General features: G+C 42.2%; 1 pseudogene; it reads left to right on the top strand.

The window, feature by feature from the left end:
* Positions 1 to 15,874, top strand: part of LOC120046012 — a 107,771-nt pseudogene that overhangs the window by 39,590 nt on the left and 52,307 nt on the right.

Raw genomic sequence — 15,874 nt, 5'->3', positions numbered from 1 at the left:
GCCATCCTGCCCAAGAGCCTCGGCACATTACGTCTCACTACGGAGCTTTAACTGTGTGGAGGTGATGTCAACGCCATCCTGCCCAAGAGCCTCGGCACATTACGTCTCACTACGGAGCTTTAACCTGTTTGGGGTGCAGCCCGACACCGGTACACTTATGACAACATCCAGCTCAAGTGCAGGGCGCGAAATTCAAAATATATTTTTTTTAAATATTTAACTTTCACACATTAACAAGTCCAATACAGCATATGAAAGGTACACATCTTGTGAATCCAGCCAACATGTCCGATTTTTAAAATGTTTTACAGGGAAGACACAATATGTAAATCTATTAGCTAACCACGTTAGCAAAAGACACCACTTTTCTTACTCCATCAGTTTTTTACTCCATCAGTAGCTATCACAAATTCGACCAAATAAAGATATAAATAGCCACTAACCAAGAAACAACTTCATCAGATGACAGTCTGATAACATATTTATTGTATAGCATATGTTTTGTTCGAAAAATTTGCATATTTCAGGTATAAATCATAGTTTACATTTCAGCTACAATCAGAAATTGCACCGAAAGCAGCCATAATATTTACAGACACCAACGTCAAATACCTAATTACTCATCATAAAACATTTCTGAAAAATACATAGTGTACAGCAATTGAAAGACAGGCATCTTGTGATTCCAGACAATATTTCCGATTTATCAAGTGTTTTACAGCGAAAACACAATATAGCGTTATATTAGCGTAGCCACAATAGCCAGAAACACTTGGGCGCCGACGACCAGTTCACATGAACGACAGATATTAGAAATAGCATCATAAAATGTTTCTTACTTTTGGTGATCTTCCGTCAGAATGTTGGACAAGGTGTCCTTTGTCCAGAACAGTCGTGGTTTGGATCTGGAACGGCAAATTTCCCTCTTGATTTAGCATGGGCACTTGCCAAGTGGCACGGATCTCTCCAACGTCAACAAAGTCAGAGAACGGAACACGGCAAAACTCCCGAAAAAATTTCAATAATCTGATTAAACTATATTGAAAAAACATACTTTACGATGATATGGTCACATGTATCAAATAAAATCTAAACCGGAGATGTTAGTCGTCCATAACGACAGCTAAACAGAAGGCAAATCCATGTCCCCTTTCGCGCGCTCCAGAAACAGGAAATGGACGGTCACGTCATACAAAGAGCTTTAATTCCACCTCAGACCAAGATAAACACGAAATTTCTTCTCTCACCGCCTCTTGACAACCAGGGGAAGGTGTATGAAGTGTACGTAGACTCTTACGTGTCATGCCCATGTATAGGCAGGAAGTTGAACAGAGCATCGATTTCTGACATTCCACTTCCTGGTCAGGAAATGTGCTGCAGAATGAGTTCTGTTTCACTCAGAGAAATAATTCAAACGGTTTTAGAAACTAGAGAGTGTTTTCTATCCAATAGTAATAATAATATGCATATTGTACGAGCAAGAATTGAGTACGAGGCCGTTTGAAATGGGCACGATTTAACTGGCTACTCAATACTGCCCCTTGCAGCCATAAGAAGTTAACTGTGTGGAGGTGATGTCAACGCCTTCCTGCCCAAGAGCCTCGGCACATTACGTCTCACTACGGAGCTTTAACTGTGTGGAGGAATCCGTTTGATGTCAGATAGAATTGCAGTAATGGCTGCTAACACTATGCTCCGGGTGTTCTCATTCAGACCCTTTGCTCCATGGATCTGTTTAAGAAATACATGAGATAATTCCCATTCTCCTAATCCCCTTTCCTCTGTTGTGCTCCAGAGCTTTCTGAAACATAAAGAAGCCAAGCCCCTGACGGACATGCTGGCCTCCAACCCCAGTCGCTTCACCCCCCTGCTGGTACCGCAGCCACAGCCAGGTCTGGGTCCTCCACCACCAACACCTGTGTGAGAAGGTGCTCTCTTTCCTCTCCTCAGATCATCAGTATCATAGTGAACAACGAGGAGGGTTGGTTAGCGGGCAGCACTCTCTAGTCAGCCAGCTCAGACAGGTTTGGGCCAGTTAGGCCTTCCAGGAACGACACCGCAAAGACAACATGGCCGCCATCAACTGGAAGGAGCCCAAGCTGCTGGCCTACAGTCTGCTCAGCCACTGCAAGTATGTACTAAAAAACCCACACACCATGATACTGCTGTAAATATGCATCATTTGCACTACCACTTCAGTATGAAACTGCCTGGGTTGGTCAATACTTCTAAGATCAAGATGCATCATTGACTGTCATCTATCTTTCATGTAAATCTTTATTTTTTATACCTTGCATGCTCACACACTGTCAGTGTTCTACTCACTGTTTACTCACCCCCCCCCCCCCCCCCCCTCCAGGCGTAACTTCAATGAGATCGAGCTGCTGTTCCAGCTGCTGAGGGCGTTTACGGGTTGTTTCCTGTGCAACAGGGATCTTTAGGAATAAAGGACCACATGGAGGAGGAGATCCCTAAGAACTACAGCATCGCTCGAACCCTCTTCTTCCAATGACCCACATTTCAACGACAAGCTCAAATCCAAGGTAACCAACACGGACGTATGGGAACACAGCATCCTCTCAAATGTTTTCACACATACAAACACCGACATGGTAAAATAACATAATATTAAAAGCCCCAAATGGAAATTAAAAATTCCTAACCGTGTGTGTTCCCTGCTGGACTGCAGTGTTTTAATTTCAGCGGTGCAGCGCCAGTCCCCCCCCTCCAATTACTTATGTTTCTCTTATACTTAGCTTCCTCTTAATTGTTCTCCTCGAGTGAAGAGCAGATGCTGTCCGTGTGTGTGCTTGAGTGCGTGCGTGCGTGCGTGCCTCCACTGACATATTCACTAATTGACTGAAGCATTTTCCTGGAAACAAGGTAGTATAGGAAGAAGGTGTGTGCTGTGCAATAGCACTAGGCAGATGAGGTCTGTTTGGATATTTCACTTTAACCTCCACACTCATAATGTGTGTCTCAAATTATGCCCTATTGCCTTTATAGCACACTACATTTAACCAGGGTCCACAGGGCTCTGGTCAACAGTAGTGCACTATATAGGGAATTGGGTTCTATTTGGGATGCAGAGGCCTATTCAGATATGGTGGAAAAGGGTGTTATTTTGTAGTAGCCTCCTAAATCTGCTAACAGAGATGTTTTATCCTGGTTTGACAGCTGGATGATTTAACATAATGCATATTGCTGGCCATGCTCTCACTCTGTCTGTCTCTTGCTCTGTCTGTCTGTCTCTTGCTTTGTCTGTCTCTTGCTTTGTCTGTCTCTTGCTTTGTCTGTCTCTTACTCTGTCTGTCTGTCGCTCTGTCTGTCTCTCGCTCGCTCTGTCTGTCTGTCTGTCTGTCTGTGTCTCTCGCTCTGTCTGTGTCTGTCTGTCTGTCGCTCTGTCTGTCGCTCTGTCTGTCGCTCTGTCCGTCGCTCTGTCTGTCGCTCTGTCTGTCGCTCTGTCTGGCTCTTGCTCTCACTCTGTCTGGCTCTCGCTCTCACTCTGTCTGGCTCTCGCTCTGTCTGGCTCTCGCTCTCGCTCTGTCTGTCAATCTCACTCTGTCTGTCAATCTCGCTCTGTCTGTCGCTCTGTCTGTCTCTCTGTCTGTCTGTCTGTCTGTCTGTCTGTCTGTCTGTCTGTCTGTCTGTCTGTCTGTCTGTCTGTCTGTCTGTCTGTCTGTCTGTCTGCCTGTCGCTCTGTCTATCGCTCGCTCTGTCTGTCTGTTGCTCGCTCTGTCGCTCTGTCGGTCTCTCGCTTGCTCGCTCGCTCTGTTTGTCCTTCTGTCACTCTGTCTCTCTTACTCTTTCTGTCTGTCTGTCTCCCGCTCTTTCTGTCTGTCTACCGCTCTGTCTGTCTGTCTCTCTCGCTCTGTCTGTCTGTCTCTCGCTCTGTCTGCCTCTCGCTCGCTCCGTCTGTCTGTCTGTCTGTCTGTTGCTCTCTCTGTCTGTCTCTCTGTCGCTCTCTCTGTCTGTCTCTATGTCGCTCTCTCTGTCGCTCTCTCTGTCTGTCTCACTGTCGCTCTCTCTGTCTGTCTCTTGCTCTGTCTGTCTGTCTCTCTGTCTCTTGCTCTCTGTCTCTCTGTCTCTCACTCTCTGTCTTTCTGTCTCTCGCTCTCTGTCTGTCTCGCTCTGGCTGTCTGTCTCCTTGCTCTTGCTCTGACTGTCTGTCTTCTCGCTCTTGCTCTGTCTGTCTGTCTCCTCACTCTGTCTGTCTCCTCACTCTGTCTGTCTCATCACTCTGTCTGTCTCTTCACTCTGTGTCCTCGCTCTCGCAGGCTCTCGCTCTCACTGGCTCTCGCTCTGTCTGGCTCTCGCTCTCGGTCTCTCTGGCTGTAGCTCAATCTGTCACTCGCTCGCCTCGTCTGTCTCTCAGTCTGTCTGTCTGTCTGTCTGTCTGTCTGTCTGTCTGTCTGTCTGTCTGTCTGTCTGTCTGTCTGTCTGTCTGTCTGTCTGTCTGTCTGTCTGTCTGTCTGTCTGTCTGTCTGTCTGTCTGTCTGTCTGTCTGTCTGTCTGTCGCACTCCCTTTCTCTCTCTTGCTCGGTCTGTCTGTCTTTCTCAACAACAAAAAAATCAAATCAGATTGCTTTATTGGCATGAAATACAATTTGTAGATATTGCAAAGGCGTATAGTTTCAGTAAATACAGTACAATGCAATAAGGCTAATAAAATCCAGTTAATTTCAGTAGTAATAATAATAGTACATGTAATCATGTATCCAGGTACAACACTACTGCTTTTGTGGGATCTTTGGTCAAAACAATTACACCGAAAAAAAGTTATAAACGTAACATGTAAAGTGTTGGTCCAATGTTTCATGAGCTGAAATAAAGACTACACAAATGTTCCATAAGCACAAAAAGCGTATTTCTCTCAAATTTTGTGCAAAAATGTGTTTACATCCCTGTTAATGAGCATTTCTCCTTTGCCAAGATAATCCATCCACCTAACAGGTGTAATGATTAAACAACATGATCATTACACATGTGCACCTTGTGCTGGGGACAATAAAGGCCACTTTGTCATACAACACAATGCCACAGATGTCTCAAGTTTTGAGGGGGCGTGCAATTGGCATGCTGACTGCAGGAATGTCCACCAGAGCTGTTGCCAGAGAATTGAATGTTCATTTCTCTACCATAAGTCACCTCCAATGTTGTTTTAGAGAATTTTAAAAGATTGCCCCTCGGTGTCATTCAAACATACTTTTTATTATGTTTTGACTTTATTTTGACTTTATTTTTGACTTTTATCTTTGACCATCATTCTATCTCCAGCACAACAACTCCACTCCCACTTGTCTCCAATTCCACCTCCCAACCCTCAGCTTCCCTCAGCCCATCCCACCTATCTCTGCTGACCACCCTCTTCGGATTTTTACGCAACATATATCTTTCAACTATGCTGTGATGTTCAACGTAATGTTCAATTTCAATCTATCTAATCGAATAGAATTCACAGATTGCGAGTTGAAGATAAATACTTTTATTAAGAGTATTAGTATATTAGTAATTGACTGACCCGGTCTCTCCAGATCTCCTAAAAGTACTATTTCTAGGGTCAATTTTACATCAATGCTATGCATTTTCAGCCATGCCTGAGACCAGAAACAGGCTACCTGAGGGCAATACCAAAATGAATGGTCTGTTGATTCTGTATCCTCACAACAAAATCTGCAGAGCTTCGATGATTTTATGCCCCAAATATTCAACATTTTGTTGGTGGCAAGAATTCTATATATAATAATTTTAGCTGAAAAGTCTTGAATCTTGCGTTGTTATATATATCAACTCACACCCTCTACCATGGAATCAGTACATCAAAAATCTCTTTCCAACTATTTTGCAATCTGTATGGCAGAGTTGTCAACATTCCGGTCCTCAAATGAAACTAGTATACTTTCCTATTTATGCTATTTTTATTCCTCCGCCAGTTTTGATCCTTTATATTGGGCAGACAGACCAGTTCCCTACCTCCTCCCGCTGCCACCTGCCTCCTCCATTTTTGTGGCAATGCTGTAATCAATTGGTTGTACTCTTGGATTGAGCAGACCTTCCCGTACAATTCTGATAACTCCATGAAGGACATAACTCTACCATTCCAATTTACAATATAATTTAAGAACAAAATACAATTTTCAAACATCTTTCCCATAAATACTGTTATTTTATCAACCAGCACATTTGAGTTCAGCCATAATATGTGTTATAATATTTGTTTTCAGGGGGATGAAATTGAAATTGTAGCCAGCTCTGCAATGCTTGTTTGAAAAAGAGAGATACTTTTGTCAAAGTATCATTTTCAGTTAATCGAAAATGAGACATGGCAATCTGCACAAAGTCAAAAAGGCCATTTTTAAACAATGGATGAGCTTTTCTTAGTAATCTACTTGAGAACCATTTAGGGTTCAAGTGAAACTTATGAATAAGTGAAGCTTTTAGAGAGAGGTTTAGTGCTTTTATATTTAATAATCTCAACCCACCCAATTCATATTCATTATATAGATAGGCATGCTTTATTTTATCTGGCTTAGCTTCCCAGATAAAGCAAAATATTTTTTGCTCATATGATTTGAAAAACGAGTCATCAGGAGTAGGCAGCGCCATAAGTAAGTGAGTAAACTGAGATATGACGAAGGAGTTAATCAGGGCAATTTTTCCATAAATAGACAGGTATTTACATCTCCATGGTTGAAGGATCTTGTCTATTTTTACAAGTTTTCTATTGAAATTAATACGTAATATTGTACACATATCAGAATTAGGTTTTAGTCCAGAGAGTACAGATAAGTTATCTAGATCTTCAATGAGACATTGCCCGGGTGGCGCAGTGGTCTAGGGCACTGCATCGCAGTGCTAGCTGCGCCACCAGAGTCTCTGGGTTCGCGCCCAGGCTCTGTCGCAGCCGGCCGCAACCGGGAGGTCCGTGGGGCGACGCACAATTGGCATAGCGTCGTCCGGGTTAGGGAGGGTTTGGCCGGTAGGGATATCCTTGTCTCAGTATGTAAAATGTAATAAAAATGTATGCACTCTACTGTAAGTCGCTCTGGATAAGAGCGTATGCTAAATGACTAAAATGTAAATGTAAATCTAGCTTGCTGACTTAATATAAAACTTGAGTCATCGGCATACATGGACACTTTTGTTTTTAAGCCTTGGATTTCTAATCCTCTTTCGATGGCCATAACGAATAGATATGGTGACAGTGGACATCCTTTTTTAACTCCTCTTGACAATTCAAAACTCTCTGAGAAGTAGCCGTTTGTTAGGCGGAGCGACACATGGATTCCAGCCAGAGCACTAGCCTCTATTTCAACGTTAAGAAAATCGTCCGTGTCTGTAGATGAATCTGTTTTTCTTTTTTTGTCAGGTTAAAGTTATTTTGTGAGGTAGTCGGACCATTCCATGATGGAGTATGTTGTTCCTCCATAGCGTAAAGCTGTTGGTACTCGTCAATTTCCCTCAGGATCTCCTTAGTATCCAGATTGGCTCCTTACTGCAACCAGTTGTTTTACGAAAAGATAACAATGAGTCTTTCCCATTATGAAGACAGGTGTCTGTAGTACAGCCAGCCAGCACTCGCGGAATCCACACAAAAAATGGAACACAAACTTGCAGTCCCAGCCGTAAAGGCTAACTGCGTCGTGGAATCCTTAGAAACAAAACTTTAGTTATGAATAAAATCGATTTAATGAAAAATATTCAATATAAACAACAAACTGAGTGTAGACAGTACAATGTTCTGTTGCGTGCTCTGATGACGTATGTTGCGTCATAAAGCCTCATCATGGCTTTATAAATTATTTGAAATACTCACATCCACTTACATCAACCATGAATAGCTGTTGTCTTTTCAACGAGTGAGTTATTGTAGTGTGTTCTTGCAAAGTTCCCTCCTGGGACTTCACCTTCAGTCAGTTGTTTTCCTCAGCTCCTAAGTTCCAGTCTGTCTTCCTATTTTACTTCCATTGCCCCTTATCAGTTCCCTGTCATTATTTAGTCATGATGTGAAGCAGCCTCAATCAGTGTAGTAGAGATAACTAAAGTAAGTCCACCAGGACTTCCCCTCCTCCACCCATCCCTCCATCTCCTCCTCCACTCCTCCCTATTCATGAGCTTCCTAAGACAAGCTTATCTGAGTGCTTCCCCAAATGTCTGACAATGATTGTTTTTTTCTCCGTGGATCGCTGCAGCCCCCCTCAAACCAAGGCCCAACCTTACCTCAGAGATGTGTCCTTTCCCTCTTGAGACTGAACTGTACATGGCTAGCAGTCTTATCCAGAGTAATGAACAGAGCTGTAAATCACATTGTCTTTTATCATCTCATTGTACTGTCATGTCAGTGATTAAAGGGACAGCGGGAGAGGGCAGAACACACACACATCTATCTAAAACACACCAGAGACTAGGCCTTATTCTGCTCCTACAGCTATGAATTCATACTTTTTTACTGTGACCAGAGCCTTAACAACTGAGTCACCTTTTTCATTAATACATATTAGTCCAAAGAGTCTGCTTTGAGTCCAAATAATCTTTCCATCTCTTTCTTCTCTCCTCCCTCGCTCTCCCATTCTCCTTCTCCCTACTAAATAGAGAGCTTTATTCTACTATAATCAAATATGTTGCCTTTTCCTGTTCGTCTCCCAGGCACGTCAACTGTGTCGTCTAGGCATGAGGAGTTGGAGTGTCTGTATGCAGTGGTGGGTAAGGTAATCTACGAGGGCCTCACCAACTATGAGAAGGCCACCAGCAGTGCTAACCCAACACAGCTGTTTGGTAAGACACCTACCAGTACCAACACTCTCTCTCTTTTACTTTCTCTGTTGGTCTCTCTCTTTCTGCCTTGCACTCAGTCACTCATGCTCTTTCTCTGTGTCTCTCTTGGGCGCACTCATGCATGCACACTACCACACTATCTCTCTATCCAGCAATTAGAGGAGTAGGTGTGTCGTTTAAATCTAAAGCAGTGGTCTATGCTGGGTGGGTTAACAGCTGGTGTGGTTACATGAAGGGTGCAGCACAGGATTCAGTCTGTAGCGGGAAAGAAGATTTTTGTCTTTCACTACTTCTTCTGTTATCAGTTTTCTACCAGATGTCAGATGTTTTTTCTGAAAAGCTTATTTTTGATAGAATATAATAAAGTCTCAATTTACACAGGTAGCATTATTTATTTCATTAAGTGGGACATGAAGTGACAAATGGCTGTTGGAGAACACTCTTACGTGAACACTATTTCATACCGTTTCCTGAAATGGCAACAGTGGTCAATAACTGCCTTCATACCCTGTCCTCTCCACGAGGGGTTCTGTTACACACACACACCACTGAAATGATGAATGTGTCTTGCCGAGGGTGACATTTTACAATTTGTCTCCCCTCCCAAGAGCGGTGTAGAGAGAAATACGTTACTCATTTTCTTGACTCAGTTATTCGGTTAGATTTCCTCAAAAAATGACCTTGAAGTACAACTTCTCCTTACAAACAGACTGACTTTTTCCCCCTGTTTTACCAGCATGTGTTCATGTGCATGTGCCAGGGTTTCTGTTAGCCGGTAACAGCTGGCTTTTGAATGATTAACGATTCTTAGGCCAAGAATCACGAGCAATGGACATTAGACCGGTGGAAATCTATCCTTTGGTCTGATGAGTCCAAATTTGAGATTTTTGGTTCTATCTGCCATGTGTTTGTGAGAGACAGAGTAGGTGAATGGATGTTCTCTGCATGTGTGGTTCCCACCGTGAAGCATGGAGGAGGTGTGATGGTGTGTGGGTGCTTTGTTGGTAACACTGTCAGTGATTTATTCAGAATTGTTGCTAGCTAAGGCACACTTAAAACTTCTTCAGGCTGCAAGCCCGACGTCGGTACACTTATGACAACAGTCAGCTCAAGTGCAGGGCGCGAAATTCAAAATATATATATTTTTTAAATATTTAACTTTCACACATTAACAAGTCCAATACAGCATATGAAAGGTACACATCTTGTGAATCAAGCCAACATGTCCGATTTTTTAAATGTTTTACAGGGAAGACAAAATATGTAAATCTATTAGCTAACCACGTTAGCAAAAGACACCACTTTTTTTACTCCATCAGTTTTTTACTCCATCAGTAGCTATCACAAATTCGACCAAATAAAGATATAAATAGCCACTAACCAAGAAACAACTTCATCAGATGACAGTCTGATAACATATTTATTGTATAGCATATGTTTTGTTAGAAAAATGTGCATATTTCAGGTATAAATCATAGTTTACATTGCAGCTACAGTCAGAAATTGCACCGAAAGCAGACAGAAAAATTACAGACACCAACGCCAAATAACTAAATACTCATCATAAAACATTTCTGAAAAATACATAGTGTACAGCAATTGAAAGACAGGCATCTTGTGATTCCAGACAATATTTCCAATTTATCAAGTGTTTTACAGCGAAAACACAATATAGCGTTATATTAGCTTAGCACAATAGCAAACATAACAACAGCATTGATTCAAGGCAAAAATAGCGATAACGTAGAAACCACCAAAATATATTAATTTTTTCACTAACCTTCTCAGAATTCTTCAGATGACAGTCCTGTAACATCATATTACACAATGCATATAGAGTTTGTTCGAAAATGTGCATATTTAGCGGCACAAATCATGCTTATACAATGAAAATAGTGTCCAAATACTCAAGCAATCTGTCCGGCGCCATCTTGGAAAGGCCCCTATTCTTATCGAAAACTATTCATAAACTTGACTAAAAAAATACAGGTTGGACAGCAATTGAAAGACAAATTAGTTCTTAATGCAATCGCTGAATTACATTTTTAAAATTAACGTTACTGCGCAATGCAGGGTGCGATAAAGCAAGGCTACACTGCAAGTAATGGCGTCTTATGCATTTTACTTTTTCCAACAGAACAATGAATTATCAGCATAAATAATTCTTACTTTTTGATGAACTCCCATCAGAATCTTGGGAAAGGTGTCCTTTGTCCAAAAGAATCGTTGCTAGGTTGGAGAACGTCGTCTTCAACGTTGCAATTAGCAGTAAACAATAGCCATGTGGGCCAGAGATACCCAACTTCCTACAACGTCACGAAAATAAATACCCGAAAATCGCAATATACTGACATAAACTGATATAATTCGGTTTAAAATAACAACATTACGATGTCTTTAACACCTATATCGAATAAAAACAGAGCCGGATATATCTAGGAGCTAAAACAGGAGCTTCTAACATGACATGCCAAGACCCTCCCTGCGTCAGAGCGAAGAGTGGAAAGATGGGACACTTCGATTCCAAGCAATTTATAACCTTTGGGAACTACGTAGAAACTCCATTTCAAGTCTCCCTATTCGCTGACACCCAGGGGAAGGCGTATGCAGTGCATCTCAACCAATAGAGGACAGGCAAATTAATACACAGGTCTCAGAACAGCCAGCAAAATTCTGCATTCTGACATACACATAGGAAAATTGCTCTAAGTCCAGTTCTGTTTCACCCACAGATATAATTCAAACGGTTTTAGAAACTAGAGAGTGTTTTCTATCCAATAGTAATAATAATATGCATATTGTACGAGCAAGAATTGAGTACGAGGCCTTTTTGAAATGGGCACCTTTTATCTGGCTACTCAATACTGCCCCTTGAGCCCAAACAGGTTAACCAGCATAGCTACCACAGCGTTCTGCAGCAATACGCCATCCCATCTGGTTTGCGCTTAGTGGGACTGTCATTTGACTCAAAACACACCTCCAGGCTGTGTAAGGGCTATTTAACCAACAAGGGGAGTGATGAGTGCTGCATCAGATGACCTGGCCTCCACAATCACCTGACCTTAACCCAATTGAGATGGTTTGGGATGAATTGGACCGCAGAGTGAAGGAAATGCAGCCAACAAGTGCTTAGCATATGTGGGAACTCCAAGACTCCATGAAGCTGGTTGAGGGGATGCCAAAAGTGTGTAAAGCTGTCATCAAGTCAAAGGGTGGCTACTTTGAAGAATCTAAAATCTAAAATATATTGTGATTTTGTTTAATACTTTTTTGATTACTACATTATTCCATATGTGTTATTTCATAGGTTTGATGTCGTCACTATTATTCTATAATGTAGAAAATAGTAAAAATAAAGAAAACCCTTGAATGAGATTCTACCAAATTTGCACAACTCTTCGGGCAACATCATTATTTGTTGTAAAAATTATTGAGGTGGCAGCATCTTGTTATGGGGAGTTTGTTGGGATAAAAAAAATATATGAAAGGAGCAAAACCCAGGTAAAAAGTTAAAGTAAAACCCACCTCAGTCTTCTGAAAACCTAACCCTGACATAGGGTTTTATTTTTTTGCCTGAAAGTTACATACATTTGTATGCAAAATGCACACCAGAATGGCTTTGCAAGAGGTGTTGAGTGTTCCTGAATGGTTCAGTCTAAGTCCTGACTTAAATCTGCTTAAAAAATCTGAGACAACATTTGAATATTGCTGTCCATCAAGGATCCCCAACCAAATTTACTGATCCTGACCAATTTTGACAAAAACAATGGATATGTTGCCCTAAGAGTAAAGTTGGTCAAATCTTTATGAAAATGATTCACAGCTGTGATGGTTTCCAAAGGTGCTTCAACCAAATATTAACTGGGTGGAGACTTATCCAATTATGATATTTCAGTTATTTAGTTATTTAATTTTTATTTGGAAAAGGTTCTATAGCTTTCTATCACTTCGGAAATGTGGAGTAGGTTGTGTAGATCTGTAGGGAAAAAATCAAATGAATAGGGCTGTGACGGACTTGGAATTGGAGGTTACGGTAATTGACCAGGCCAATGTAAACAGTCACCGACATAACTGTTCAGGGGAGGTCAAAATTATGTTTGGACACTTGTTTACATGGATATGCATCTTAATAAAACCTATTTGAAATAAGCTATTACAGTTCGATATTATCATGGCAGTTCATTATTATTATTCAGGTTATTACTTCTAAATATTAATCAACAAATTAAGAAATGCCAGTTGGAGAGGATCTGTCGCATTTTTGTATTGACACAACATTAACAGAGTCAAAATATAGATATGCCTACCTTGTGCTTGTCTGTTGGCTTTTCTGCATATAAAAACATTGAATACAGATCCTATTTTGATGCGAAAAACCATTAAAACGAAGTCCGATGGATTTTCTGCCACTTTTCCCAAAATATTTGCATGATGTTACAAACACTGCTGTTGCGGTCATTCGATGATATTGGCATATGTTCTTCAAAGAGAATATGCCGTAATGACAGAAAGCCTACACTACTGACAATAGGCCTTTTACAAGATTACATTATGACAGGAGCGTTTGATTCTTATTAAAGAGTTGGAGTCCAGACAGGTTACTTTAGGAAACTTAAATGGACATATAGGTCTATAGAGAGAATCAGCTAACTCACACGCACACCGCTGTAAAGGCACCCGTCAATCAAAGCCGCCAGCGTATGTCGGACGTGAGCAAATATTTCTCCCTTCCTTAAAATGTATTTACAAACCTAGGCTTGCCTTACATGCTGACTAGACCGGGCGCACGCGTGTTGATTTTGTCCATCCATACCAGATGCGGTCAGGACACGCAGGTTGAAATATCAAAACGAACTCTGAACCAACTATATTAATTTGGGGACAGGTCGAAAAGCATTAAACATTTATGGCAATTTAGCTAGCTAGCTTGCTGTTAGCTACGGTAATATGTCCTGGGATATAAACATTGGGTTGTTACTTTACCTGAAATGCACATGGTCCTCTACTCCGACAATTAATCCAAATATAAAAGGGTAAACCGAGTTTGTTTCTAGTAATCTCTCCTCCTTCAGGCTTCTTCTTCTTCTTTGGTCTTTATATGGCGGTTGGCAACCAACTTTAAGGTGCATTACCACCACTGTCACAGCCGTTGAAAGAAGAGGAGCAAGGTGCAGCGTGGTGAGCGTACATATTCCTTTATTTAAGTGAATACGCCGACAAAACAATAAACACTACAAAACAACTTAGCTAAAGGCTATGTGCCATAAACAAAGTCAACTTCCCACAAAGACAGGTGGGAAAAAGGGCTACCTAAGTATGGTTCTCAATCAGAGACAACGATAGACAGCTGTCCCTGATTGAGAACCCTACCCGGCCAAAACATAGAAATACAAATAATAGAACATAGAATACCCACCCCAACTCACACCCTGACCAAACCAAAATAGAGACATAAAAAGGATCTCTAAGGTCAGGGCGTGACAACCACCAACTGGACTGGAGTGTGGACCTCGGGCACCTCCCCTTCAGGACCCAGAGCTCAGATATCTCAGGTCTGTCTGGCCCATACAGAAGCCCCTGTATCAGTGTGAATGGCTGTACAGTCCTGCAGATCCGCTGGGCTGATAGACAGGTCTCACTGGGAATGTACCACAGCTCTGGGTTGTAGATGCAGAGAGATTCCTCTGGCTGACACAAACAGGGCTCTGGTTCCCCTCCTGGGTCATAGATGCAGAGAGATTCCTCTTGCTGTGTTATAGTGTGGACACTGGGTGCTACTACAGTCAGACTCCATTCAGTGTTTAATGTTGGACCTGGTGAGTAGTCATTTGTCCGTCATGTCCATGAAGATGAGGAAGAACTTCATCCAGGTCATCCTCACGTCGCTCATCGATAAGTCACCCGACGCCAAGATCCTCCGCACCATCGTGCGGAGGATCGCAAAGCAACCTGGGAACCAGGAAGCACAACCTACACAGCTGTCTTTGCTCTGTTTATTCATTTATTCAGAGTAGAGTCCAGCAGAGAGACAGAATGAGGGGGCAGGAGCAAAGGTGCTTCACACTCCCCCCTCCAGATGCTCTAAAGATAAATTAACTGAATCAATCTGCTCTCTCTCCCTCTCTCCTCTCCTACATCTCGCTCATTCCCTCTCTCCCACAGATGCCCAATCTTTGTGAGAAGTTCATTCTGCTGGAGAAGATGATGACCTATATTGAGAAGCGTTTCCCTGATGACCTTGAGTTAAACGCCCAGTTCCTGGCCCTCGTTAATTACGTCTATAGGTAATTATCCCCATTAATCACCTGGACGAGTATGCACGGCAAGTATGCTTGGCGCCACTACGCTTCTTCATCCATCGAGGGGGAGGGAGAGGGAAAGGTGGAGATGTGGGTTGAGAGAAAGAGAGGGGGGAGAAAGAGAGGGAGGGGGAGAAAGAGAGCAGTGGGGATTGGGTAGAGAGAATGATGGGGGTTTAGTTTGGGGGTCTTCCAGTGACAGGACTTATGGTTTGAGGGAGAGATGGGGGTGAGGGAGGGTGGCAGAGGGGTGAGAAGGCAGCCAAGCGAAAAGCGACTGACTCCTCAGCCCACTGCTATTCATCCCGCCTGGCCCTTTAAACACACACACAACACTCCCCTGTCCCTCTCCTTTAGCCCTCAAAACTTACCCCATCCCCTTTCCCAGTCTGCCTGTTCACAGATATCTGCTCTGTAAGTCACATGACTTTAAACAAGCAGTAAAACCATGATTGACACATCACTGTCCACATCACATAAAGATGACAGAATGACAGAGCAGCTGCTCCACAACCATGTCTCTGAATAAGTGATGATTTAGTAGCTTTAATATAATACACTCACTGCTGAGACGTTTCTGTTCCTCTCTGTTCTTTTAAATAGTACTCTTGAGGCCCATTCACCAGGGTTGTGGCATGATCTAGAAATGATTGTCAAGGTTATTACACAGCATCTAATGTAGGCTGTTAACCGGTTTACTATTCCACCAGGAGTATCCCCATCATTAAATATAAGATGTTCCTTTTTTAAACATTTAGATGTAACTGCATCCTGTTTCACATGGATGACCTTCATCACCT

This window comes from Salvelinus namaycush, chromosome 4 (genome assembly GCF_016432855.1).
Source record: "Salvelinus namaycush isolate Seneca chromosome 4, SaNama_1.0, whole genome shotgun sequence".
Taxonomy (NCBI): domain Eukaryota; kingdom Metazoa; phylum Chordata; class Actinopteri; order Salmoniformes; family Salmonidae; genus Salvelinus; species Salvelinus namaycush.
The sequence above is the reverse complement of the archived record's forward strand: the minus strand, read 5'-3'. Positions and strand labels throughout refer to the sequence as shown.